The sequence below is a fragment of the Anser brachyrhynchus genome (genome assembly GCF_964034855.1).
Source record: "Anser brachyrhynchus genome assembly, chromosome: 1".
In the NCBI taxonomy this organism is placed as follows: Eukaryota; Metazoa; Chordata; class Aves; order Anseriformes; family Anatidae; genus Anser; species Anser brachyrhynchus.
In genome coordinates, this window is record NC_137694.1 from 133,582,365 (window position 1) to 133,610,347 (window position 27,983).

The 27,983-nt window shown below is 41.7% G+C and overlaps 1 protein-coding gene across 8 annotated transcripts in view; it reads left to right on the forward strand.

Moving 5' to 3' along the window:
- Nucleotides 1-27,983, forward strand: part of ARHGAP6 (Rho GTPase activating protein 6) — a 325,242-nt gene that overhangs the window by 226,149 nt on the left and 71,110 nt on the right. Inside the window, exon 1 of one of the 8 annotated variants that reach the window (XM_080556515.1) lies at nucleotides 2,703-2,927. The exons of 6 other annotated variants lie outside the window; for them this stretch is intronic. The gene's annotated coding sequence lies outside the window, so the exon portion shown is untranslated. Of the gene's footprint in view, nucleotides 1-2,702; nucleotides 2,928-2,954; nucleotides 26,425-27,983 lie in introns of those variants that run through there. One more of the 8 variants, XM_080556514.1, reaches the window with a different exon arrangement.

Consider the following 27,983-nt stretch of genomic DNA (forward strand, 5'->3'; position numbering starts at 1 on the left):
GCCTTACCAGTGGGATTACCAGATCAGAGGGATGTTGCATTTCTGTGGACCATCGCTGACTTCTGGGCTTCCCACAAAGTCAGGGAAGGTTTGGGAGGGGGGCCTGTACAACTGGAGGAACCAGAAGGGTAATGAACCATGCTGTCAAGGTCTATTAACAGATTTTTCCAAAGGAATTGTTTCAACTTGGGTCCTAGTTTGCTGTAGCTCCGGGCTGCCCCCTTTTCTCGGCTCCAGGGGAGTGATTTGTTCCTTAAAGGCCTTCAGAATTCTACCTCTCTTTTCATTAATCATGGACCTAATCAATTCACAAGGATCTAAGTGGATTTTTGGTCCTAGATTTTTAGTTTCTTTGAAATCTTCCACTTTTTAATATGCAGATTCAGTTAAGTGAATGTCACGATACTTCACTCAGGAGATCCTCTTCTGATTCCTGCAGTTAACGTTACCTATGGACAACTAGTATCTGGTAGGATCCCTTCATTCGCATTCAGTGAAGAGATGAAGGCTCCCAGGGTGGCTGCATTCCACAAACAACTCTGATTTTCTGGGAATCTGTGTGGGGCCAAACAAAATTCTTGACTCGGTTGTTTTTTCAGTGGATGTTGTTTTGCATTGCTTTGATGGGAGAATAGAAGTGATGGAAAAAATACCTGAGCCACTTCATGCTGTTCTTTTTTGACATATTATGATATTTGAAACAGACTGATTTGGTTGATTTTAGCTGTCAGGAAGAGAAATTTCCCATGGATGCTTTAGACTTGAGAATACTTGTACTTTACTTTGCTGGAATTTTTAGGCAACAATAATAAATAGTCTTTGCATGTGAACTCGTATCAAGAGAAACAGAGATATTAATCCCTTAGGGGAAATCATAACTGTTTTGCTTTCTAGATGAATTTCATTTAATTTCATACGGTCTCACATTGATTTCCATCATCTCTTTATAAGCTTTCCTTCTCTGTTTTATTGTTTGCTTTGCATCAGTGTCCCTTTGTTTCCTCCAAAGTTTCATCTGCCTCTTTCTCTTGTCTCCAGTGGGATGTTTAATACTTCTCGTTCTTCTCAGTCTTCCTTGATTCTGAATCTGATGAAACTCCTCCATTTTCTTTCAGATTCCTGGATGTATGATGCCCCCCACAATCTGCTGGAGGTTTCCCCTAATTCTTCTTAGCTCATTCTCTCCTGTCTGCTTTCTTTCCCAGTCTGCCCCTTTCAGTCTCTTACAGGATTTTTTTCCATTTAACAGTCTCCTGAAAAAGCCAATTGGCTGTGGCTAGAGAAAATAAGGTCTTCTCAGGCACTGCTTATCTCTGCCATGATTTCCAGCAGTGTCCTGTGCCAAATACTCTGTGTATTTATAGAGGTTACCTTTTTCTCCAGCAGTAAGTTGGGAGCCCTAGGATGAAGAAGGAGCTCACCAAGATGCAGGTGATTCCCATAATTTTCTCAAGTTTTCTGCTCCATGCAAATCTATTATGTCTGTATGCTCTATGAGAGGCTGTATGGGAAAGGTAGTGGTGAGGCAATAGGACTCAAATCCAGGTGTGTCATTTTTTTGTCTGAGAAAAAAATGCAAAGCTAGGAGGTAAGCTTTCTTGATGGTAAGTTGAGCTTGTATTTTGTTTTTCCTTGCTACGTTGTAGGAAGCAAGGGGATTGTTCTATATTGTGTAGGAGCCTGCAAACTGGCAAATTCTGTTTTCAAAATTAAAAATGGAAATACCTGTGGGAAGAGTCTGGGGACAAGTGGCATCAGAATAGCAGGCTACATTTTTATAAAAGTGGACTATATGTGAAGGAAAAAGACTGTTTGCTCTACTTGTTCTGTAAATTGCCACTTCACGTCTTTTGTCAGGGTAATGATACAAATGGGGAGTTCTGAAATCATAAATAGCAGTTATAAATCATTGCAAGGTGGTGACATACAGGCATCTGTCCGATAGCTGATTTGCTCTTACAAAATCTCCATCTTAGGGGACAGGTGTTTGGAAATGTGTTATCAGGGAGATGTTTTTCTTGTGCTTGAATGGTTAAGGTGCCTGCGTACTTCTGGGTTGGCTATAGCTTTGAATTTCCATTTGTGGCCGTGGAGATCTTCTCCTAGTGAGCCAACAGGCAAGGGGATGTAGAGATCCCTTAATGTGTTGATATGCCTTCAGTTTGATTTGCCTTTTTTATGTTTCAGTTTGCCCTTCAGGTTCACTGGCCTACATGCAGAGGGCTCTGTCTTTTTCCTACTCTCACTCAAATGAACTAGTTTGATATCTTCCTTTTTCTGATGCTGGTTCCTGATTCTCATTTCCCTAAAAGTCTCACTTCAGTTCTCAGATGCAAATGAGGGCAATTAGCCTGATCTGAATTTGCAAATCGTTAAGCCTTTTAGAACAAATTATGCTGAACGTTTTCCACTTGAATTCAGTGTACTTGCTTCCACTTGTGTTTTGAGGTTAGTAACTTTTTGATCAGTATTCAAAGTTCTGTCTGTACAATACTGCATGTTGATCCCTCTCTTGCCGTCTTCTATTTTTTTTTACCTTACTTTGTGTTTTTACTGCTCTGCTCAGTTTTCTGCACTTCATGGAACTGAGTTTGGTCTCCATGAAGCCAGATTTCCCTTGGGGCAGCCTGGTGTACCCCCTCCCTGCAGAGGGAGGGCTCCAGGGCTGCTCCACAAGAGACCCCGTGTTGTTCATCTTGCAGGACTTGAGCTGGCATCTCAGCATAGCGTCACGCTGGGCTATAGAGACAGAGTCTCGCAATGGCTTTGGACAAGGCACAGAAGAAGCCCATCTTGTGGAAAGGAGACTTAGGTTCCTCTGTTGCTGCAGCATTTTTGCTCATGTGTGGTGTGTGTCCTACGTTTTGCATGTAGACATTCACTTCTGAAAGCTATTTCTCGAGAGACATAGGACCAGTTTCAGGGAGGTGAGTGGAGGTTTGAAGGCTTGTGTCTGTGTCGTGTTATGTGGTGGGGCACTCTTGCATGGTGGAGTAGCAGATGGAGGTGATCAACATGGAGAGATGATGCACATAATCTCCAGGGCTGCAAATAGCTCCTTTGCAGTTCTCGGTGTTTCCTGTCTGTGGGATGCAGAGACAGCTGTATGTAGCTTCAAGTGCATACTAAAGAATTACCTAATAATGTGGCTCACCAAAAAGTCAAGTGTAGCAAATAAATTCCTTGAAAGTAACAGCATTATCTGTACAGTTATTTTGAAATGTTCAATACCATTTACTCTTTTCCCTTGCAAGTATCTGTGAAGAAGGAAATTTTCAGTACGCAGAAGAAAACTCTGTGTTTGGGCAGCATAATGTAAAGTTTGGGCTTTGTTTTGATTAGAAAAGAAAATGGTTGGTTCATTTGGAGTCAACTGAAGTTTATTTTTTCTTCTCTTTTTGGTTGATTATTGTTATTCTTAAACTACTTCAGCTTTTCAAACATAAAAAAAGGGTAAAAGGGTTTGCTTTGGCCATGCATTCTAAAAATCTATCTTTTTGGTGAAAAGACAAGTGGGTTAGATAGAGCTCCCACCTTCTGTTGGCATCAGGAGATGCTGCCTCGACTGCCAAGTTGATAAGAGGTAGCATTTATTAGGTCTTGCATCATGCTTAAGGTAGATGAGAACAGAAAAATTATGCCTTGGAGAAAGGTTTTGTCAGCAGCACAAGAGAAGAGCACCAGAGCCTGATCCCTAGGCCCAGAGCCAAATGTCATTCATGGGCAGCTCACGTTAATGCTAGTGGCAAGCACCTTCTGCTGCAGGCTGGCTGTAGAGACAGCTGGCTCAAGTGACACCTTCTGGGGTGGCTGTAAGAGGCTTGAAGTGTGCAGCCTGTGCAGGTGACAGAGGATTGTCCCTTGGGCAGCGGAGGCATGGGTCACTGGTGCTGAGAGGAGTTTTGGGGGTTTCCAATGGGGCAGTGCTCCCCACTTCAGGTTGAATTGCTTCTCTGCCAGCTCCCCAGTATGCCAGGTCAGCGATGATGCTCACTGTGTTGGTAGCAAGTAAGATCTGTCCTACCTTTCCCCTTCAAATGGCTGTCAAGGATGTTAGTGCAGGCTGGGATCTGGCACTGTGTGTTTAATAGAGGTAACTCTTACGGTATAAGCCTGTCAAATTTAATTTAAGAATATTATAGCTGATAACTCCCCATGTGAGCTTGCCTCTTTACAGGAATACAAATGTTTCAGACTCTTTTGTGACATGGAGTGAGGAAAGCCAGTGATTTTAGTACAATATTTTTTGACTCAGTTCTCGGTTGTCTCAGAAAAAATGGATCCTTTCTGGTCTCATGAGTAACGGGAGGAACAAGATACAGACTTGTGCTCCCAGATCATTTGTAAAAACAGACCTAGAGACAGTCCATGAAGATTTAATTCTGCATGTTGTTTTTGCTAGAAGTGCATCGCACTTTGTGGCAGTGTTTTACTCTTACTGTCTAAACTCGTGGTCCAAATTCATGGTGGGTGTTAGGTATGTCTCTATTTTAGGTATTTTCTTTGCAGATTAAAGTTCTAAATTGTGTTTATAATTTGATAAATCATAACTTCTCAAACCACAAAGTGACAGTTTTTCAGGTTAATATGTTTATTCTGCTCAATCACTGTGCTGCTTTCGGTACAAGGTATAAGACCTCAAACTCATCTTTTAAATTCCAAGCTCAGCAAAACACATTGATTTTTTTTAAAGTATTCTTCTTTTCTGCTATTTACACACTTCTGTTTTTCCAGTTGGAGTGCTCACTAAGAAGCGGGGTTAATGGAGACATGCGCCACTGACTACAGGAGAATGATTGATTTTTGAAAGCAAGTGAAAATGCCTAAAATACTTCTGCCTTTTTTTTTTTTTTTTTCTGATTTCTTGGTCTTTTGAATCCTGAAAGAAAAGGAAAAGAACAAAATTAAAACCAGCCTTAAAAAGAGCTCTCATATGGTGACTAGGGGTTGTGTTTTGTCTCTTTTCTGTTGATGATAAGGAATGAGTTGTAAGATACAGGAAGAATGAGAAATGCTTCTTTTTCCCAAATGAAAGCATTAATGAGCTTTAAAAAGGGGAGAAAAACAGCAAGCTAAAAATGTTGGAAGCCTCTTTTACTGTTAGAATAAGCTGCTATAATCTTCCTGCTTCTGAAACACATACTAAGCACGTACTATATTGCATGCTTGGTTCCTTTAAACATAAAAGGACATGTTATTAATGCTATCTGTTGCAAAGGTCATGATGTTAGTATGTTTATATTTTCCTGGAGGACGCAAGGTCATGCAAAGTAGAGTCTTCCCTTTGTGCAGCATTGCACTGCTCATTGAATAGATTTCTTCCTCTGAAATTCTTTTTAACTTCACGAAGCTGTGACAGGACAGATTCAAGGCAGTATCAATATAATAGATCTGCAGTAACAGATCTGATCTGACAGTCATCTGCCCGTTTTAATTACAATGCTACTTAAAATCTGACCTTCTGCTGCAATCTGACAGAAGCTAAACTGGTACAAGCCCATTTTAACCCGCCAGGGGTGTGACTGCACGGAGAGATACCTTGATTTAACTGACAGACTCTCTGTAACAACTTAAGGGGGAGGAAAACCAGGGCTTGCTTTCTTAGCGTTTCCTCTTACTTTGTCTTGTCTGACTACTGTGGCTGCAGAGGCACATCTGGCATGGGGCACTTGGGCAGGTGAGGACTCGCCTGTCACTGGGGCTGCATCGGTTGGTTGGGGTTTGCAGGATGCTGAGGCTGCTTGGGCAGGTTTGGTTGTTCACCCACTTGTGGTTGTGCAGTTTGAGCTGGCATTGGCAGGCTTGGCTGGTGCTGTACTACTGGTAAAATGGGACACAGCCTAGGAATTTGCATCAGCCAGTGCTGGAGTGCCACCAAGGGTGTGGGTTGGAGTGGTGGTGGGCTCTGCATTTGTAGATGTTGACAGTAACAGGGGTTGATGTTGTAGCCAGTTCCCTTGTAATCATAACCATAGGGTGGTTACTAAACAGGAGGAGAAGGCCATCCACTATATTGAGTTCTCACTCATATTTAACATGTACATTGCTGTGGCACCTACGTGCTCTAAGGCTGGCCCCTGTTATGCTGTCCAGACTATGCCATAAAAGTCCTTGGACCAAAGGTGGTCTCTTTTTTGTGGTTTGGTTTGCCATCTTTGCAAAAGAACAATATTATATTTTCCAAAATGGGGAGCATATTCTTCTGTTATATTCCCCGCTTTCCCAAGTGGAAGGATAATAGAAGGGTAAAATATGAAGAAATATGCATAATACTTATTCATGTGGGACAATTACGGGAAAAATCTCTCTACACTGCAAGACAGTGCCATATCTGTTCACACAGAAGATTGTCCCATGGGTTGTCTTCCCTTTTTTTTCCTCCCTGCTAGCTATGGGGCATGCAAGGAATAGTTCCTATTGCTTTCGGTCCCCATGAGGGTACTTGAGTGTTTCCTTTCCCAGGTGCTGTGACACAGCACTCGTAAATGCTTGGCATTTGGATGTTTTTGTAACAGACATAATCATTACTGCAGGAATTATATGCCTCTCTATATATCTGTATATAGTCATAGGGAGGCAATACCTATGTCAGCCTGTCATTGATGGAAGTTAAGAGGAATGTGTGTAAGGAGGAAAGCAGAAGAAAATTGAAATGTGATACCTGGGGTCTCATCGGGCTCTGGTACCATTTCAAAGGTGTTGAATACCTTCCAAAGGGAAGAAAAGGAGAAAATGGTAATACACAAGATATGCTAGCTTAGCATATTTCCTTGTCTAAGAACAGATGGCAAAGCCAAGCATTGTGTTGATCGGGCTGTCACATTGTGAGTCAGTCCTAATACCTGTTAAAGATATCATTTTCTAGAGAGCATTTTCAGTATCTTGATGTGGCTTATAAAACCAGAGGGTCTACTGGGATGTCTTTAAGGTATGCCAAGACTCTGGAAGCCCTGAAGTCTAGTTGCCGATGTGGAGACACTGGCCCAAGGTCACAAATTTTGAGTCCTGTATTTTCCAAGTGAAATTAAGGTTATTTTCAGACTGAGGCATTCTAGTAAACATTTACCATATTTTTCCTCAACCCCAAATCTCCCACTGTAACACATTTGAAGTTTTGCTGTGGACCTGATGTGAACTGAAACAGAACATTAGAACCATTGCAATTTCTTGAGAATTAAAACCTCTGTTCCAACCATTATGCTGCATTCTGCAAGGTTAAAACTTAAAGCCATCTGGCCTTAGAGGAATGGGAAATATTTTTGTACTAGCTAAAAAACTAAAGCAGGAAAAATAGCAGATATCATACTTTCCAAAATCTGTGATTCTCTTTTCCTAAAGTAATGATCAAATTTTCTTTTACGCAGATATCATTTTCCAAATATTAAACACTTCTGAACTTTCTGGTTAAGTACAAACAAAAAGTACACCCTAAAACTGGGCAAGCTTTTTGTTTTCTGCTTTTTCCTTTCATTTAAAGAACACCATGGGCTTTTACGACTCTGGAGTTGCCTGAACACAAATGTACGAGCATCTCCAATCTTTAGGCAAATTCCTTTGACTTTCATTATAGCAAAAACAGTATTTAGTGCATGAAATTCCGTGTTGTTCAAAACAACTTTCTAGGTGAATAAGACAAGACTGGTAGTTGAAGGTATACCTTACAGCTGATCCAGGTTTATCTACAGAGCCTGCTGTGAAATGAATGCTCTCTGTCTGAAGATGCAGTGGATCAGATTCACTATGTCACGCTCAGATTTTACAATACTGGAGCTGGCAGAAACTGATGCAGCTCAGTAAGAAACCAGTTTCTTCTGCTACCAGGTATGTTAAAGTGAATTAATATGTCAAAAAGAGGAGAATATTTTACCTCAGCTGAAGTTGATAAAACCAAGGGGTGTGTGGATGGTTAGTAGGAAAGGGGTAGCTAGAAAAGAAAATTGGAAGATACATGTATTTTGTTTTCCTTGGTGTTATAAAGTAAAATTACTCTGAGGTGGCGTAACACTTGGCCTGGGTGTTCCTGACAGTCTTTGAGTTTATGTAATGAGTGTAGCAGTGACAGCTTTGTCTTGCCGAGTTACTGGTAAGCCAATATGGGTATGATTTTTGAAGCATGAGCTTTCTCATCTACAAGTTAAACATATAAGGCAATTGTCTAGTACCTCCCTGTAGTCGGTAGAAGGAGATAGCACCTCTTTAGGTCAAAGCATTCCTCTCCGGGATTCTGGAGTGGCTGGAATGAGTTGCTAAATAGCTCAAGTTAGGCCGTACAAAACACAGTCTACATCTATGATTCAGCAAAATACTTGTAATCAATAGAGAACAAAAATTCTTAAATTAAACATATACTTAAATCTTTTGCTGACTGGCAGATTTGCCTTTTGCCTGAAGTCAATAGGAGCTTATTTCCACATGAAGCACTACCAGTCAAAACAGTGCTGCTATCTCTACCTTGTTCCTACATGAAGATTAAATAATAAGATTGAAGGATTTTGGAAAGAAATCCAGCCCTTTGGCTGGGAGAGGCTGCCAGCTCCAGCACATCACTCCATGGCATGCCAAGTGGTATCTGAGGTCTCAGGAGGGTGAGTGTTCATCTACAATACTAATCTTTTCCTTCGCTATTCACGAAAGCAGGATAATCTTCTGAAAGCAGTAATCACACAGAGCTGTCAAATCTCATGGGCTAGCTCTGAGGCCGAGACTCGTTCCTAACACAGCTCTGCACATCCCTGATGCATTCGTGCAGCGCTGAGGTGGGGTTTTGCTCCTGCTCCCTGATCTCGGTGTCTGCTGACCTTATGGACTTGAACCAGGTGGAGGAGGGCTCCTGTGTGCAGTGAGCTGTGTGGTTTAGGTGGGTCCTCATGTTGAAGGGGTCTCTGTTGGAGGACAGCCCCACGGCTCCTTCCCCAGCCCACAGCACTGTCTCATAGATCAGACAAGGAGTTCTTAAGGGGTCCTGAGAAGTAAAATTAAACTTCATTGCATTGTTCTGTAAACAGGCCAGCTGAGCCTTCGTTCTCTCCTTTGTAATTTTCACTTTATAGTCCTATGTATGTATGATTATGTCGATGCTCCATTGCAAAGTAAAAAGAGTATTTGCTGTCAAGTTTAGCAAAACTAAGTACTGAATTGCCATTCCAGTTGCGATGTGAATGTAATACTCGCTGGCATAGCAAATGGTGCACCTGGGAGGCAAGTAAGTGGTCTCTTAAATTACAGTATCTGAAGTAAGAGTAACTGCTTTGGTTACCATTATAGCAGAAAAGAACAATGCTCATGTACTATCATCTGGATTGGAATTAAAATATCTGTAGATGTCAAAGACGAGTCTTCTGCAGTCTATTTGGAAAGTTCAATCATTCATTAAATATTTGGTGGCAACAGCAAATTACTTCGATAAAATTCTTTGATAAAAAAAGATAAAATTCCTTCAGATTTTGGAATTTATCTTGATACATTACAAATCTTTGAATTCTTTTGTTTCCATTGTTTCTGCACCCCGTGAGGGCAGTTTCCTTTAACTTTGAAGCCCTGTTCATGGCTACAAAGAGCAAAAGGACTAAATGTCATTTAAAAGTAATTTAGCAAAACTCGCCAACAGCACAGCCTTAGTAGAATTTGAGAGGAATGTGGGAGCAGTAATAGCCTTAAAAAAAAATAACAGTAGGTTTTAGCAATTGGAGAATCTGCAAAAACATTTGAGAGTTGAACATGATCCGTCCTTGCAGTGTTGAATTTTTGCTCCCATCTTTTTTTTTTTTTTTTGGAAACCTCATAGGAGATTTTTCAAGAAAAAATTGATAAAAATATTTACTTAAGAACTGCCTTGAAGACCACTCCCTCTCTAGAGTTATCATTTTCTTTTCTGCTTTTCCTGGCTGTTTTATCTACTTTAAAGTAATTTTGTTCACAGAGTATAGAATCCTATGCCAAATTTATAATTCACATATCATTTATGATTACAGTGGTGTGGTTCGTTTGTCTTGCTAAAAAAATTATCTGGAGTGACCTTCCTAAAAAAGTGCCTGTCAGAGTTAAAGAGGTCATGCTTTCAAAGTGTTTCCATGAGCAGATTTGTACTGGGAGGGGTTGATATTTCCACTGCAAGAACCTGACCTATTCCCATTGCATTAAGAAATAAATAATTGATTTTCAGTGAAAAGATTTCTCAGATTCCAAAATTAGTGTTGGAGGAGGATTAATATATATTTGCACACAGTTTTAAGCAATAACAGAACTGTCACCTTTGTCTTATCTGAAGAGTGAGCACCCAGATGTCTGCAAAGGGAGCTTCCTCACCCACCTCAGTAAAAAAGAGGAAAAGAATGAGCAGGTGAATTCCTTCATTTGGATTACATTCTGATTTATTTATTTTTTTTAATTTCCCAGCACTTAATTATTTCTATTTCTATTTTCTGTTTAGTTATTTACTTAATGATTTCATGCCTTTAAAAATACAGCCCTGATGTCTTCCATCATTCTTGTCATCACAGTTGTGAGTTGAAAAGTACGGTATTCTGCCTTTCTTAAAATAAGACAATCTGGATTATGTCCTGTGCTAATAGTGCTATGTCAGATCATGCAAAAAGTTTGTGAGACTTGATAATATTCAGAAATAAATTAAAAAAAAAAAAAAACAACAAAAAACAATTTTGTGGGTAAAATCCAATTTCTGATGTATAAAACTCTTTGCTTCTGAAATATTTAGTAATGTATTTTACCGTTTAGATATGGTGTTTTCTGCTGTCCTGATGTGAAGTTTTAGGACTGAAAAATCCAGTGTTTTCACAGTGATAGAGCTTAGCCTAATACACTATTTTTTAAGTGATGTTTTCAATTTTATTACCAATGACTAATAAAATTTCGTTAAGGAAGAGCATTGATGAAATGCTGAATAAGGCATAGTGGGCTACAATTATTCTAAGTTGTAAATTTGCCACACAACAAGGTAGGCTGAAAAGGGTTATAATATCAGCATCTAATGTTCATGCCAATAATGGTCGCCTCCTTTTTTTCCCCAGTCGGAGTCAGGAAAGTAGCCTGAGAGTCCGGAGTGGAAATAACCAGCAGAAATTAGCTGCCACGTCAAGCCTAGCGGGCTTTGCCTTGTCTCGGGGAGCTTACTGACATGCAAGCTCAATCTTATTCTGAATCCTTACGGGATGTGATACGGATATGTACAGCACTTCTACCCTGTCATCCTTTCTGCCTTGATTTCATTGGTGAAAAAATTGGAGTGTATGTGCTAGAAGGGAGGCAAAGTGCCCTCCAGCCAGGTCTGCAGTACAGATCAGGGGACCAGGATGTAGGGAAGCCATGTGGGGTACTTCTGCTGCTTGGCCTGTGTGCAGGATCTCTTTTTCCATATGCATTAATTGCTCCAAAGATATGCCTACTTTTGTTACAGGTAACTGGTGTGCTTTTCAGCATGAGAAACATTCAGTGATCTGCCTTTGGTAGCTGGGACCCAATTCTCTTTTCTCTGTGTGTGCGTGTGTTTGTATAAGGCTCTGGAACTGGCCCTAGCCAATTACACAGAACAAGCAAACATGACCTGGGATGGTGTTGTTCCAGTCCCAAATAAAGTTTAAGGGAGTTCTCCCTACATTACAAGGATAGCAGCATTGGACCTGCAAAAGAGCTCATTTGGTTAGACCTTGCCAGAATAAGATGTGCTGGCAGTACGTACCTGTCACACAATCACAAGAAGAGTCAGAACAGAAAGGCCGAGAAAGCTGCCCTATCCAGTCTAATATAATGGAGATAAGACTTAACCTTTTGGTCCTTGTTGTCTGCGGCAGGGTTCTCCCTTGTATCTGGTAACCTCCGAGTCCGGGCTGGGACATCTCTACTGCTGGTAGGCACATCTCCTGTGCGTCTTGGACCCTCCTACACGATGTCATCCAGAGTACCCAAAGAGGCACTGTGCCAAAGGCCTCCTCAGTCCAGCACATGACTGAGGACCTGCCACTGAGGGTGGTGAGGCACGGGAACAGGTTGCCCAGAGAAGTTGTGGGCATGTAAAAGTCCAGTCTGAGTAATTTCATTCACGCAGACTTCTTGAAAATGTTAAAACCTACCAGTACGTGCTGTGATGGAATGGAAGAAGTTGTGTAACTTAGCATAGTCTTTCATATGATGGAAAAACAATGCGATAGCAATGTAAATCCACCCAAAGATTTTGTAAGACTTGCAGTTTCTGTGCTCTTTAAGCACTATTTAATTAGAAGTTGATGGCAATGTTCTGCATTAAGTAGAAGAAACGGGTAAGCAGTAGTTTGGTTTGATAGTGGTTGTCTGAGGTAAGAGCACAGAGTGAAAAATGCTCATCTCTGTTAACTAACAGGGAAATCAATAGTGCCTTTTCTCACTGGCACAAGTGAACTCTAAAGAAAATCCTTATGCAGCCTAAACTTTCCACTCTGCGCCACTTATACAGAGCCTGTTGCTGTTTCAAAATCTGTTTTGCTTCCTTGTGGACGTAAGTGAGAATACCCCTTCTGCTGTCCCTTCTCTAGGGAGAATTGGATCACTTTCTTGCCTGTCCTGCCAACAAGTGGGGGGACATAGCCCCCTTCCCTTGGAAAGATCATTCTCTCTGGGCTAAAGGAAAAAGAGTAAACTGGCAGCAGCAGCTCCTTGTTATGTCTTACAAAGTATGAAAATAAATTGGGTAGACGGTAGGCTGGCTTATTTCATTTTCCTTTTGAAGGTTGAGGAAGTTGTCAAACTGTTCTTCTGTCCCCGGAGAATGGGGGAGAGGGGCTCAGAGATAGACTCATTTTCCCTTAGAAACTGGGAAACTGTAGCCACCTGGCACCCCATCATTGTGTCAGGACAAGTCCGTCTGGTATCAGAAGAACTGTGCAGACATGGAAATATATACTGAGCTGAAAAATCTGTTTTAAAATGTTTGACAAGGAGAGCACTGCTACCATGCTTTTGCAAAACTAAGTACTGCCACCCATCAAATTTGTTGTAAGCTGGGTATACAAGAGTGGCCACTGAGAAGATATCCTTTGTTTTTTTGAGAGATTTCCTGATTTGTCTGTCGTCAGAGAGCACATGTAATCTTGTGCATAACTACTTGAGCATAGAGTCCCGTAGACTGCAGTGTGGGTTGGCAAGTAGGTGAAAGATGTACTATCCACATTCTGTAAGTAATTCTGGTAACTTCATCGTTCTTTGTTAAATGGAATGTGCAGCTTCCTAGGTAATCTGAGAGAGGCATTCCCACTGTCTACTTTATAAATAAACAGTATCAAACGGTAACAAAGATATAAATTAGTTTTACGGAAATAGACTTGTATAATTTGGGATTCATTGAGTCTCTTGCCATTTCACCTTGATCTATATGAAGCTCAGATGAAGCTCGTTGCCAGTTTGTAAGAATAATGTGACCCAGTCAAGTAGGACTGAGGGTACCTTGTAAAGCCTTGCCTGACATAGGTAAATGTTAATTAATGTTATAGCACTAATATTTATGATGAACTTCAGTTTTTTATGTTAGTTAAAACTTTGCTACTACATGGTGTATACACAAAGTCACTCTTCTAGAAATATTTTGCATAGCTTGGGCAGCAAAATTAAAACATGAAATGTAGTATCACCTTTTTGTACAAGCGTGAAGAATGACTTGATCAGTCATGGATAAGAATATCTTTTTCGCTTGAACTCCCAGGTCTAACACAACCACAGAAGCAAAAGGAAAGTAAAGCAGATATTTCTCCTTGCTTTAGTCTTGACAGTATAGCTTCACATCTTTTCTTATTTATGGCGTATTGCAGAGTGTGAGTCACTTTCTTTAAGATGGATAAATGTCAGGAGTGCAGGTGTACCTGCTCTTCTCCCTCCTGCTCTGGTCCCTTTGGCCATGTTAGGGAGCATCCTCAGGTGCTGGGTTGAGATTCTGGGCTTGTGGTTTTCTCCATCATGAAGTGAAACTGCATCTCAGCCTGAATAGGAGTGCCCTGAGGCTGGGGTACCTGCTCTTACCAGCAGTGGCTAGCCGTCATCTCAGGAGCCTCACGAAGCTGCTGAAGTTCAGCAGATCAGCTGAACTGAGGTAGCTACTCATTCAAGTGCTCTTGCACTGTCAGGATGCATTGTAAATATACTGATCTAAATTGTCAGTTCATAAGCTAGCACATTTTGTCTTTGTTTTGCTGCAGCATGACCAAATGAGGTGGCTCTTTAGCAGCCAGGCCTGGGCTCAGGCTGTTACTGCATTGCCCTGGGGCATGGTCTGGGTGCAGAGCAGCCTCCTCCCTGCCAGGAGACCCAACTGGGATGGGAGCCTTGGGAAGATCCTGACGCTTCCTGAGCAGCACTGTCTGGGGGGGACCAGGGGCCATGGTGCATCCCCTCAAGTGTAGGAACAGCCACAGTGGTCACATGCAGCAGGCACATGTTACTTTCTGAAAAGTACAAGCATCCCTTGTATTTATGATATTTATATATATATATATATATATATATATATATATATATATATACATGAAGCCATGCTTGTTCTTCATGGGGTATTAGCATGTGCTTTAGGGGCAGTGGGGTCTGTCTCCACAGCACTTACAAGGCTTCCTAAAATCGTGAGAGAATGATGCCATACAAACGAGAACAGCAGGGGTTGTTCGTTATCACAGTGGTACTGGTAGGTGAGGTTAGCTATCAGCCTGGTGGAAAAGAACCCTCCTTGTACAAGACCATGTAACTTTGTCCTACATCACTCTCTTCCACGCTCAGGCCTGGTTGCTACCTTTCTATGGAGACCTGGTAAATACGTAGCAGGTTAAAACAGGTACTAACTTGTTACATGGTGTTACAAGTTTAATAGTTTCCTTTATTGTTACTGTTGATTTAGTTAGCTACTTTTGTTTGCTCATGAATAAACAGGATGCATTGGGAACTCTGTGGGCTGTCCCCAAGCTCACATAAGGTCAGAGAGTAACTCAGTGTGGTTGTAAATTGGCATTATAAGGGGAAGTTACAAGGTCTCCATCCTTATATTACCTGTTTTTCCTACTGTTCAACCTGTACCAACTGCGTATTCTCATTCTATCATTACTACTTTGACAATGCACTATTCTAAAGATATATTTTTCATTTAAACTGGTGCTGCATTGAAGATATGAATAAGCATGCGAACACACCCATGCAGCTGCTTCAAAATTTGATGTTGATATCCCCACTGGCAAAAAAAAAAAAAAAACCAATCCTGAATAGGCAGACAGATTCTTCAGAGTCTACTGTATCTATGTGCCACACTGATTTCTGTTGAGTTGTACAGATTCCAGGATTTAGAAAACAGATCAAGATCCAACACAGTATAAACCCACATGATAACTCAGATGAATGTTTTTTGGCTTGTGGAGTTTGAAAATCTATGGTGGCTGTCAGAGGAGCCAATAAATTCTCTGTTCTTGGCTTTAGGTTATATCAAAATACTATTGGCCAGGTACATGTCTGTTTTCTGGAGTCTATCTTTTGTACAGAGGATATGTATCAATACAGAAGATGTCTTCTATAAAGAAGAAAGGTCTGTGAGAGGGTCTGTGGTGCAGCTGAGGGTGAAGGAGCAGATCTGGCTGTTTACATGGGGATGAACACTAAGTGATTTAATAGCCTTATTGAATTCAAACTGGAATGAGCAAATGGGAGAGAGTTCAAATCCAGTGGTAAGGTCAGGAGGAAACAAACATTCCATGCTACTTTTTGCACTCAAAATGTGGGTCCTAATTTATGAAGCAAGATGCTTAAATAAAAACATGCAGTAACATTCTGATTATTAATGTGTTTTCTTCAACAGCAGCATACTGCAAGCTGACCTTTCAAGCATCTTGTTATAATTTTTTTTTCTGTTTCTGTATTTATTTCAAGCATAATCATGCTGATTTTATGCCAACATAATGTAAGCCTAAGCAGCTGAAGGTACACAGATCAGTAGGCTATTGAAAGCTTTTTGTGCAGTTTGTGTTAGTGAGGGCAAAGAAGATATATTTTTTTCTATTTTGAGGGTTGCAAAGGCAGTGTGTTGTCTCAAACAGGTCTGTATGGCCAATCCTGGGCTGTGTTATACAGCAGCACAGTTTCTATGACAGAAAACTACAAGGACAGCCGTGCCTTGGGGTCTCGGCCTGGCTGGTGGGCTGCTGCTGGGACGGCCATTTGCTGGAGTAGCCAAAAGCGATTCACCACCCTCTGGTGACTGCCTGGGTGCAAAGGGAACCGGTGGTGTTCAGGGGGCACAGTCACCTTTAATGTCATACTGCAGCTGAAATATGGCGTCTGCTGTGACACAGAAGATGAATAAAAGTCCTTTTCCTCCTATTCCCTTCAATTTATTGTTATATTCTTTTGTGGTGCTAATAGGTGTTTAGTTCCTCATTTTCCTTTGTACAGCAGTTGTTCACTGTTTATGTGAGTCTTTCGGGGCTGAAGAGGGAGCAGTTACCACAAAGCTGTGGGACTAGAGAAAAACACTGAAGAGAAATAGGAAAATATATGACGCTCGTGAACGCAGTTAGAAACCTAAAGCTGATGACAGCTGAGGCAGACTGCGTTCCTGCACAGCTTTTCCCCTTGACGCACTCCTGAGTCCTGAGGATGGAGAGCATCAACCAGGGACGTGAAAAACACGAGGCTTGTTCAGAGGCAAGCTAAACTGAGTCATTTCTTTATTCCTGCAGAGTTACTGCGCCGCAGGTTCTCTAGTGAGTATAAAATATGGGTACAGGGCTAAGTTAGCTGTTTTGGTCACAAAGATAGCACGCAGTCATCTGGAGAGCCTTCCAGTATACGCAGCCTGTAGCTTAACCAACCCAAGCAGTCGAAACGATGCTATGGACTTGCTTTATGCTAAAATCAAGGTGTGAACTGGCATTTTACACCTCCCCTCGGGCACCTGGGTTTTGTAGGCCGAGAGCCCTCTGTGTGGGGCCTCGGGAGCCGCAGCAGCACCTTGGTTGGCAGCTGGGTGAAAGCGGGGTGGCGCGCATGGGAAGAAACCGCTGTTCCTTTAAGGGAAGAGACGTTCCACTGAACTAAAGGCTTTGGCTGGAAATACAACCTTTGTCGACTCTCCTAGTCCAGCAGGCAGAGTTGTTTGTGTCTTTGCGATGCCAGCCCGTTAAAGGGGCAGCAGCAGCGCGGCGCGGTGCTTTGCTCATCGCTGAGCACGGCGAGGCTTCCCCTCTGTCTGTTCAGACCACAAACAGTGGGGTGAATCTAAACCGGTGGTGTGAGTTGGTATGGTTGAAGCAGTTAGCTAGTCTGGAACGTATCCCGCTTCTTTTCTCGGGTGAGGTAAATGAGTTGGGCCAGTGCCTGTTCCCTCTCCTGTCCCCTTCCTTCTGCCCCCTCCTGCCCTCTCTCCTAGACTTCAGAGAGAGTTTTTTGTCAGGGTAGCCTAAAGTTTTAAAACCTCTTTACCTTGCATGGTCTGAAGTGCTTCTTATCCTCTCACGCATGGTACAGTGAAAAAACAAGTAGGCACGTTTTGTAAAGACACTTTTAACAGGAGACGTGATGGATGGTTCTTACAGTTATTTATGGAGTTACCAGAAGATTTGAAAATAAGTAAGAACCTGAGACACGTAGGCATGCTCTAATTTATCAACACTTGGCATCTTAGTCATTTACCCTAGAGTTTAGGGTTTGGGTACAGGAGCTTACTCTTGTTTTTGTTATGCAACTGTTTGTATAAAACAGATAATCCAAGCAGAACCTGTTGATTTTCATTAGGAGCAATACTAGAAAACAATATGAAAAACCATAAGGCTTTCTAGTTTGATAGCAGCTCTTTATTAGTTTGGAGTACTGCATTCTACGCTTTGTACTGACAGACATTTCAGATATAGAAATTACTGTTTTAATGTGCTTTTAAAGACAGCATATTGTTTTATTGTGTGCTTCGCTGCTTGTTCATAAGAGAGTGTATGGGAAGGAAAGAGTGAAATGAATTTCCAGAGAAGTGTTTCAGGATACTGGGCATTTTTCCACTGAACATCTCTGTGGAAATCTGGAAAAAGTGTTATTTCAGTTCTCTACAAGAAAATAATGCTCTAACTGTACTTCTCTTTCCCACCATCAATAAACTTGAGAAAATTCTTCTGTAATTATTAACCAGGAGAAAAAAATTGAGCTTGTTTTGGAAAGAGCAGCTTTAGGAGTTTATTTGCTTTTAAACAGAAGTTTAAATTGGAAGTGTGAACTGTGGATGGTATTTGTACTATTGTCTTCTGTTTTGCTTTCATATAGAAGACAGTTTTAATGTTTTGGAAAAGACTTGGAAGAGGACAATTTTAACTATATCATTGCATCCTATGGATATTCTTTGCATTTCTCCATTGCATGCTTCTCTGCATAGCCTGCTGGAGCCTGCATACCTTCTGTATGGATCGGACTGGCAATAATAGTGTCCCTAATGGACTTAAAAGATCTCTGGCTCTTTTCCTGTTTTGGGCTATGAATGTTTTTTGAGAGAGGACAGTAAAAGGCAGGAAAGTTTAAGCTACTAAGAAAATTAAGCTACTATTAATTTATATTGGTTTCTGATGCTTATTGATAGCTATATAACAACACTGCTTCACCAGTGGAAGTCTAACACACCAATGTTTATGATGATTATTTTGTTGCTGCATCTGGCATTTTACACTCTGTACTCCTGAAAAAAATAGCATGATCCTACTTTCAGTGGAGTTACTGCAAATCTGCCATTAGTTTTTGTGGGAGTTCATGCCCTCAGTAAGAGAACTCATTGGGACAATTTTCAGGGTGGATTTTTGTATTGCTGGAAACTCCTCTTGAAGTGGTTGGCACCAAATTAGTTGAAAAACAGTAGTAGTATAATTTAAAATTGAGACTGTAGTTTATTTCGTAATAGCACAGTGTGTGCCCAGTTCCTAGGGGAAAATACTCTTGCAGCAGTTGAAGAATGCAGTTCGTGATCTCCTTCTTCCCAGGGACAGATTCCGTGGCTCCACCCTGCCCCATCTCTATAAATGGCCATTGGACTTAAGGGAATTAGAGCAGGCAATGAACTAAGCAAAGGCAGGTTCATCCGCAGCTGACGTTGTCACCACTGGGCATGAAGTTCATAAAATGGGTGACCTTGAGCTGTTTTCTGTTGCTTCATTTGGGACACAGGGAGGGCTTGGCACAGCGGAGGTGGTGGTGGCCGGGCTGGGCTGGAGCAGCTTGGTTCAGGGGACCAGAGGAGGGACTGCAGCTGAACAAACACTCTGCCTTGGGAAACGTGTTGGCAAGTTTGCTCCAAAACCTGGTGTTTCATCAAGCAGCTGTGGAGGTGGCTGCTGATAAGTGTGTTCATCATCTCCCTGCTGCCTTGCTGGAAAAGGTTAGAGCTCAGAGAAAAGCATCAGCTCTCGGCAGCCACGGAAAATGGTATTTAAGGATGGAATTCATCTCTTTCAACATCTACAATTTAGTTGCACTGTAGACTTGTGCCTCTGAGCTAGCCTGGCCACCATAAGATCCCTGCCTGTATGTGAGGCAGTGTGGGGGAAAAATACATTTCTGGGGTTTCATTCTTCTCTCTGCAAACCAAACAAAAGGGATTGCTCCCCCACAAGTTCCTGTTTCTCACCGCAGATTGGAACTAGTACTTACAGTGCCTAGGTTAGGTACAGGTGCCTCTGTTTTGAAGGGAGTCCTACTGTCGGTCTGATCTGCCCCTGAGCTGAGCTGTCAGTATCTGAAACATCCATCATTACTGCACACTTCTGCAGCTGGTGGCTTTAGTTACTCTGCCAAACGGAAAGGGTAAAACTTCCTGAAGTCTACAGGATTCCTGAAGGAAGAGCTAATTCATTCTATAACAAATGATGCATGGGTAATACTACTAATAATGTTAACAGCAGTAATACATTGTTCATCAGTTCTGTGCTGTGTGAGAAGTCATAGAGGAAAAGCCTTAGGAGTTCGTGTAATTTTTATTCAGTGGAAGGTTTGAATGTAGGAGTGTAATGAAAATAACATTCTGTGGAGTAAAACATAAAAGTACATTTAACTAATGCTTCATTATTTTCTCAATTTCCATCTGCAAGCATTATTGGGTGTTGGTATCCATCTTTACCAAAACATCTCTTGTATATAATTAATTCAGCCAGGGTCATGTATTTCACTCATTGTATTGATCCTGCAAGATACTGAATGCTTCTGTGTGACCCAGAGCTGTATTAGGAGGAAACACCCCTAAGGCAAATTTCAGTTTGTGTCACGTGGATAACTGTAGGGACTCCAACACAGAGGTGCAGACCCAGCAGGAGCAGCTGGGAGGTGTTACCCCAGGGGTCTTCAGGGCTCCTTGGCCAGGGGTGATGAGCAGACATGTGCTGTCTGTCCAGGCACTACTGCAGCACGTTGCTCCAGAGAGTGGCAGCAGCAGGAACGTGCCTCTGCCCCGCCACAGCCGCTCGCCTGGGGCAAGGAGCTGAGCGCTGTCTGCATCACTCCAGTAGTTCTAGCATCACACTTCACAGGAAGAATCGCCCTGGGCCTGAGTAAAGCAGAATAATAAAAATGTCTTGAAAATCATAAAGGGAAATTAAAAATCACATTTGAGATTCTTTTCTTAGACTTCCATATAACAGAATTTCACAGAGGACGTCTGCAGACATGTCTGTGAAGGCTCGAGCTTTGTGTGTTCCTTGAATACTGAGATTCACCTGTCCTCACCTATCTTCTGGAGATAAAGCTCCAGGAAAAAGGAAAATACCAAATGTCACAAAGCTGACTGGTAAAAATTGGTGAAAAGTGGCAGCGTTAGAGATGCCTTTAAAATCAGTGTCTTTTAGAAATGTCCTGAGTTTTCAGTTTGGCCCCTTGAAAGTAGTTCTCATAGCTGAGCATATTTATTCAGTTCCATTTCTTGAATGGGATGCAGCTGTTGAATTCTTAAGATCTGAATAAAGGCTTTAAGGGCTTTATTTATGTTTTTCTTTTTTTCCTGTCCTTCTCTGGTTCTGAACAAATAGCCACAACAAGCTAAAGGAAACTGTCTTACTGCAGCAAAGCTTATAAAGTCATCCTGCTTTGCCACAATGACTTTTCTGAAGAACTGCAGTCTTCTGTGAGAATTTATTATACTGAAGCACATCAGTGTAATATGCAAAAGAGAAGGGCAAATGACAGCGTTCTCCCAGTGCAAACAGCTCTTGTAGCAGGTCCTCAGAGATTTAGAGAACAAAGAGTACATCTAAGGAAATCAACTAAAATTCATCCACAGTCCGTTAGGAGTACATTGCAATGATACTGAATTGCAGGAAGCTCAATAATCCTTCCTATTTCAAACTACAGGCTCATGACCTGATGAGTTTCCCGTGAATAAACCTTGCTCTTATTAATGAGATGTATGAAATAATCTCCTTTAGGTCATTAACAGGCATAATGTGGATAAGAACTCTTTAGATCTTGTAAACCTCAAAATGAATGGGTTCTGTAAACCTTTATGTTAACAGAAATCTTTGACAATAGGCTGAAATGCTGTGATATTTTGGTAGTAGCATAGCTGGATAAAAGTTCAAAAGCAATATGCTGTGCTACCCTGTGTATGGGCGATGGGAAACTCTTGTATTGCAATAATGTGAGACCTACCAGCAAATCTAATTTTTCAAGCAATTGTTGATTTCACAAGGATATTGCAGTGAAAGCTCTTTAACTCTGTGTTTGCATGCCTCTTTTAGAAGGAGCTTCATGCTGTCTCTTAAAACCCATAATGGTGGTTCCTTCTTTTTTTTTTACTAAGCCCTTCCTCATTAAATCTATAACGAAAAGCAAAACTTGGAAGAGGTTTGTGTGGATCCTTCAGCTGACTGATGTGTATTTTAATTACAGTATTAATAAGTTTGATAAGAGTAGCTGAACAGCTGCTGTGGCCACTCAACGCAGGCAGATTAAAATAATTGGGTGGGGGATGTCTGTTAGATTGCCATAAAAAAATTTAAATAGGAGCAAAGAGCGTTTGGCAGTCACCAACAAAAGCTTATGGGGGAGAGATGAAAAGAGAGTGGGTAAGGAGAGACGTTGGAAAGCTCTCATGCTGTTCATTCATCTAAAAATAGTCTTGGTCTGTCTCTGAGTTTGTTTGTTTGTCTTTCAATCGGAGACTGCAGATGGAGACTTGTCCTTTCACATGCCTGAGGAGCAGGGCCTTGGTTACAAGCTTCATTGATGCCCGGGGTCACAATTTTCAGAAACAGCACTTGGAGCCTTGTAGATATTTGTGTGGTGTTATGTACAGGCAGGTGCTGACAGCTCTTCCCTGATAGCTTTACGTGTTGTGAGAGCTGAGCGAGGCTCTCGCTGCCCCTCTTCTCACCAAGTGCTCCTTCAAGATCCAGTGCATCATTTTCCAAAACATCGTTTGAATCCGTAGCTCTGTGCGCGCTACTTTTGCCGGCGGGAGATGTAAACATGCCCAAAGATGGGAGTTTTTGCCATTGTGATTCAACCACGAGCAACGTATGGGCTGGAACGGCAGTTACACCGCTACCTAACACCACCGCTCACAGCACGTGGAGTGTAAAACCTTTATAAATGGAAAAAGCACCGTGCAGCTTTTATAAAAGCAAAGTTGTGAAGTGGGTATATTTTCCAGGATATCCCAGTGACTCAGAGTATGTTTGACGGGTTTCAAAGGTCTCAAACAGAGGAAAAAATAGAGTGTGCTCTTGTGCTCTTCACCCGTTCCTCAGAGATGACAGCAGCACTAGCACATCCGAGCAAAGCCCGTTTCAGGTCTGGGAGCGCTCCTTCTTCCAAGCTTTTACCCATGTCCCCACAACTCCTCACAAGGCCTTCCTTTTCTAGAAACAGGGATTCTGCTGCTACAAGTCATCTGTTTTAGTTTCTCTCACAATATAGGTTTTTATTAGGTCCTAGTACAACTTGTCAGAGTACTTATGTTAGCTCTTTTGGAGCCATCAGTTTCTGCTAACAGCACTTAAAAGTATGAGATAAAAAGTGTGAGCTAAATACGTTTAATTGCTATTTACTGGCTTCCTGCATTTTATCAGAAAATGCATCTCTGAGACATGCAGACAGTCTCTACATGGGGTGTCTTGTGGCTACTGGGCCAGACAGCACAGATATGTGCCTCTTTTGCATATGCAACTTGCTGCCACTTCTATATTTTCACAGGTCTTAGGAACACATCAAATATAAAGCTAAGTGAGGTGGTTGTACTTCTGTTACTTATTTTTGTTTTCGGATGAACTGTGTCACCAAAGCTTAACATGTATGTCTTTGCATGACTGTGGATGTCCAGTTTATCTCTGGGGCTCCCCAGTACAATTCAGAAGGATCCAAGAAAGACTGGAGTAGCATTTTTTCAGTTACTTTAAAAAAAATAAAAAAAAAAAAAAAAAAGGAAAGTGTTTTTATTTAAAATACCACTGCCACTTCCCCTGGAAGCTATCCTGCAGATTTTTAATGCCCCAGGTTCTTTCCAATGAGCCTTAAGGGATGTTCATCCTTCACAGCATGCTGTGAGGTGAAGGAAGGGATCTGTCGTGAGAGCCCTTGCTCAGGGTGGGAAAGGTAGCCAAGCATGCCAGCCCCTTGAATTACAGCTCCCACGAGGCACACCAGTGGGGTTTTGAGTGAAAACATCTTCTTTCTTAGCTACAAACTTCTTTGAACTTTTTGACCAAGCCATACATTTTTCCACAGAAAACATATTTTTCATGACTGTTTTTTAAGACAGAACCCTGATTTTCCACTGAAAAAAAAATGAGATTTTAGGTCAGTTATATTTCTGAAGCTATTTTTGACAGTCCCTTGGGGCTTTTGTGGCCAGCTTTGGTCACTGGTGTAACAAGAGATCAGCCAGAGGAATTCTCGGCTGCGTGCTAATTTGGTTCTCTTAATCTTGCACCCCTCCGGGGTGAGAGTCAGGTCCTTGGAATTTTGCATAATTAAGAAGCAAATTAAAAAGTCACGTACTGCTTATCTGTGAATGATGAAGTTACAATCTCAGAATCAGTTGATCGCTTTCCCCGTGAGAGTTTACCCCAGGCTCAGTTGTAAGTTTTAAGAGGAATATTTTTGAGTGCTCTGGGAAGAAATTAAAAAAAAAAGTAAATAACAGAATAACTTTATTTTTCACCATTTTTTGGTGATCGGTTTTATTTTCTATAGCCTCTCCATATACTGTGAACATTTTCTGTTTATAACATAAGATTCAGTCGTGGGTAGCATTTTTTTTAAATACAAAGCTGTGCATTACTGAAAAAAGTACTTTGAGACGGGAAAAAAGAAATCCCTAGATATGCTGGCAGCTAACACAAATGTATTAATGATGCAAAAATAAGATGTCTATGTGAAGCTGGTGTACCCCAAAGGACCTTTAATATTTTGGTGAAGAGCACTGTTACTGACTGAATAGTCTGAAAAACCCTGGTTTAAAGCAGAACTCAGCACGTATCGCTGGACTGCTCAGTTTCTGAGAAGGAAACCCTTGCTGTCAACAAGTAGTTCCAATAAATATTATTATTTATTTATTTATTTTTAACCGTGGTAAAGGAACTTAGCCTTGTCTGGAGCTCATAAATACAAAGGGGACAGGCTAAACTGGATTCTTGGCAACCACTCTATTTTGTCTTCCTGCAGGCCACCAGAAAAGGTTGGGGATTTTGATTGCTTGTTTGTAGAGCCTGGAAATGGCAGTTCATTCTTCACGTGGCTCGAGTGAGTTTCTGAATGAGTATATCCCCGTTTCCAGATATGCAAATACCAGAGTTTTGTTCATTAGAGGAAATTCAAAAAATAATAACACAAGAGTTATGTGGGCTGAAGAAACTTGTTTTTAAAGGAAGATGTCAAGTACCACGAACGTACAGCTGATTAACAAACGTGGATGATTAGCAGGATGCTGATCCCTGGCTACAGCACTTTGAAGAGGAGAGATAAATTTAGCTTCAGCATTCCTCCTTGGTTTATGTTGGGTTGTAAGCACAGTCACTGACAGTACTTGTCTGAGAGGGTTATTCACTGGGACAGTTTTTCTTTGGAAATCTCGTTAACTGCCCTGCTTGGTGGTGACACCCTGGCTGTTCTTAGCACCACTCTGCCGTGGGTAGTGTAAAAAGACTGAAAATGAAGGTGAGGACCTACATGGTTTGAGGATGTGATGATGCCTAATGTAAGAGACACTGAAAACCCTGAGACCTGTCCATTGACTTCTGTAGGCTTTGGGTAGGGCTGACATCTGATGTCCACATGTGGTGATACCAGACTGGTGGCCGCTATGTCCAACCAGAGACCTGTAGCAAATGCTTGGGACCCCTGGGTGCTGCCTTGGGCAGGTCAGTGGCTGCTCAGCCTGCCTAGATGTGGTCGTGATCAGAGGATTTGGGTGGATCTATGGGAAAAAAAATTACAGTGTCCCTTGCTGTCACCATGACTTGTAGCCAGTGGCTTCTCTTCGGTGAGCGGTCTGACGGAGTGCTAAGCGGCATCAGCTGAGAAAACACAGTTGTCACTCTGCACGGTTATTTGTTGAAATGCCACGCAGTGCAGAGCTGCAGTCGAAGTCATTGGTGATTCAGTGTTTGTTTTTCACAAAGCGCCTACGCTGCCTGCCCACGCACTATAGATGACAGCATTCTATATGGGGACTGCAAACGTGACAGACATTATTTATGAAGCAGCGCCTTTATCAAGTTTTGGTGTTTTGTTGTGTTGTTTTTTTTTTTTTCTTTTTTCCTAGCAAATTGTGCAAAATAGCCTCTGCGTTGCTTGTGTCGAAGCCACGTTGTAAATACAGCTGGTTTGCTTGTTTGAGCAGAAAGTTTTTAAAGGTGTTCAAAAAAGCTGCAAGCTAACTGTGAGAAGGTCAGGCAGAGCACACCAAATGCTGCTCGCTGGGCTCCAAGGAGCAGCAGCAGCTGCTTCCAGCATTCCTGCAGCTCTTCCTAATAGGGAAAGCTTGCGCAGTTACAGCCAGTTTTGAGTTTGCACAGCCATGTGGAAGAGGGATTTTTGAGGGGAGACATGCCCCTTCCTAACCGCTCCTTCTGCTTGCTCCGAACAATTCCTCTGGAACAAGAAGTGGCGAGGTCGGTCGCAGCTTGTCTGCCTCTGTCGCACAGGCGCTGTGTGACACAGCTCTCAGCTGCGCTGGACTCCCAGCCTGCTTCCAGCCAGAGAAAGGAAAGATCAGATTTTCCCCCTAAGATTCATGACAGTAGAAGGCTCTGGCAGCCAAAGGTATCCGGGGAGTCGTAGCTGCTCCAGCTGGGCTCTTTCTCAGACACTCAGTACACTTTTTCAGGACAACTGCATTGTTCTTACCTTAATCTTATTTTACAAAAAGTCGTGGTTGGATTCAAACTCGTAATTCAAATCTGGTTTGGTCAAATGCTGAAGGACACTGAAGACTCAAGAGAACTTAGTTAATGGGTAAGGAAACTGAATAATCTTATACAGGGTGTGGTAGACATAAGTGGGATGGAGAGTATGTGCTGAATGTGGTGGTCGTGGTGATTTGTGTTTTAATTTTTTTTTTTTCTGCTTTAACAAGGTTCAAAGGGAAAAGAACAGCTTGACTCTGGGGAAAAGACTGGCACTACCTATCACTTGCCGGGCTCTGGAGATCCAGCAACAAATGGAGAGCCCTCAGATAGTTTATTTTGAGACTAGTTTCTTTGCATGTTTTCATAGTTAGACTAAGAGGAAAGAAACCGTGAGACGAGAAGTGGCATTGCATTTTTAAACCAAACTGTATAATTATGCTGATTTCGATTTGAGTGTCTTCGTCAGGTGGTGGCTTGCTTCGAAGTCTGTGGTGCTACGTTTGTTGTGTTCTGCTTTGTGTGTGTATGAAGACCCTAAACCAGGCAGCTGTGAGCAAAATATCCCAGTCAGAAAGGCTTCTTGAAAGCTGATGGCAAGACAGTTACAGCTGCACAGGTTCAGTCTGGCAAACAAGTTTGTGTGTCAGGTTTTATGGACCTGGCTGTGGTGTTGCTGGATTTCTAAGTTTCAATTAGCTGCACAGAACTAAGCGGAGAATAAGAGCTGTTCATCTTCTGGCTCAGCCCACGAGGAGCTTGTAACTCTAGCAATTGTTTCTGTTTTTCATAACAGTGGGAACTTTATGGGCTATTTTTCCCTCTCTCTGTCCAAAATAAATGTGCTGCTTAAAAACAAAGAAAGAAATCACAGACTCTCTGGCAGGCACACAGTTTGAACTTGGGGTACCTCGGGCTGGAGGGGCAGTTTACAAAATGCACCTTTCTCCTGAGAATTGATGTTGCAGCACAGTGGCTTTATTTACATGGGTCCATTTTACATTTCTGGCTTTGGAATACCACATTTTTAATGAGCCTCCACATTAATAGACAGTGGGGAGAGCAACAACGTGCTCTTTAATGGTCTTTCCAGGTATATATGCCGATCCATCAACCTGACTTATAGCAATATATATTCAGTCAGACCACTTTGTATAGTTCCAGTTCAGCTGAGGTGGTTTCTTAAAGCATTTAAAACTCTTACTTGGCATTTAATTTGGTGGCAGATCAGTAGATGCATATGTGCAAACACAGTATTTTTATATATTAAAAAAAATGCTACAACTGTGCTTCTCAACAAGCTGAGGTAGTGATCTTTGCTGTGCATTGCACGAAGGGAAATACATAGAAAACAAAAAGTAATTATATTGATTAAAATTAATGAGTGGTAGTGGTTGCACAGTCTCCTCTTGGTACTTAAAATAGTTATCTAATTATTAGACTTCTGAATTTTCTGTACCTTCTGAACTTTTCTGTGGAGAATTATGTGTGTGGGGTCTTTAAGAGAGCAATAAAGACACTAAAACAGCTGCTGATGTGAGTAGGAATTTGATATCCCAGATCATAACAAACAAACAAACAAACAAAAACAAAAACAAAAAACACCTCCTCCTCGCAAACCACAATCCCAATGGATGGGTGTGGATTGCCAAAGCATGGCAGCTGGCT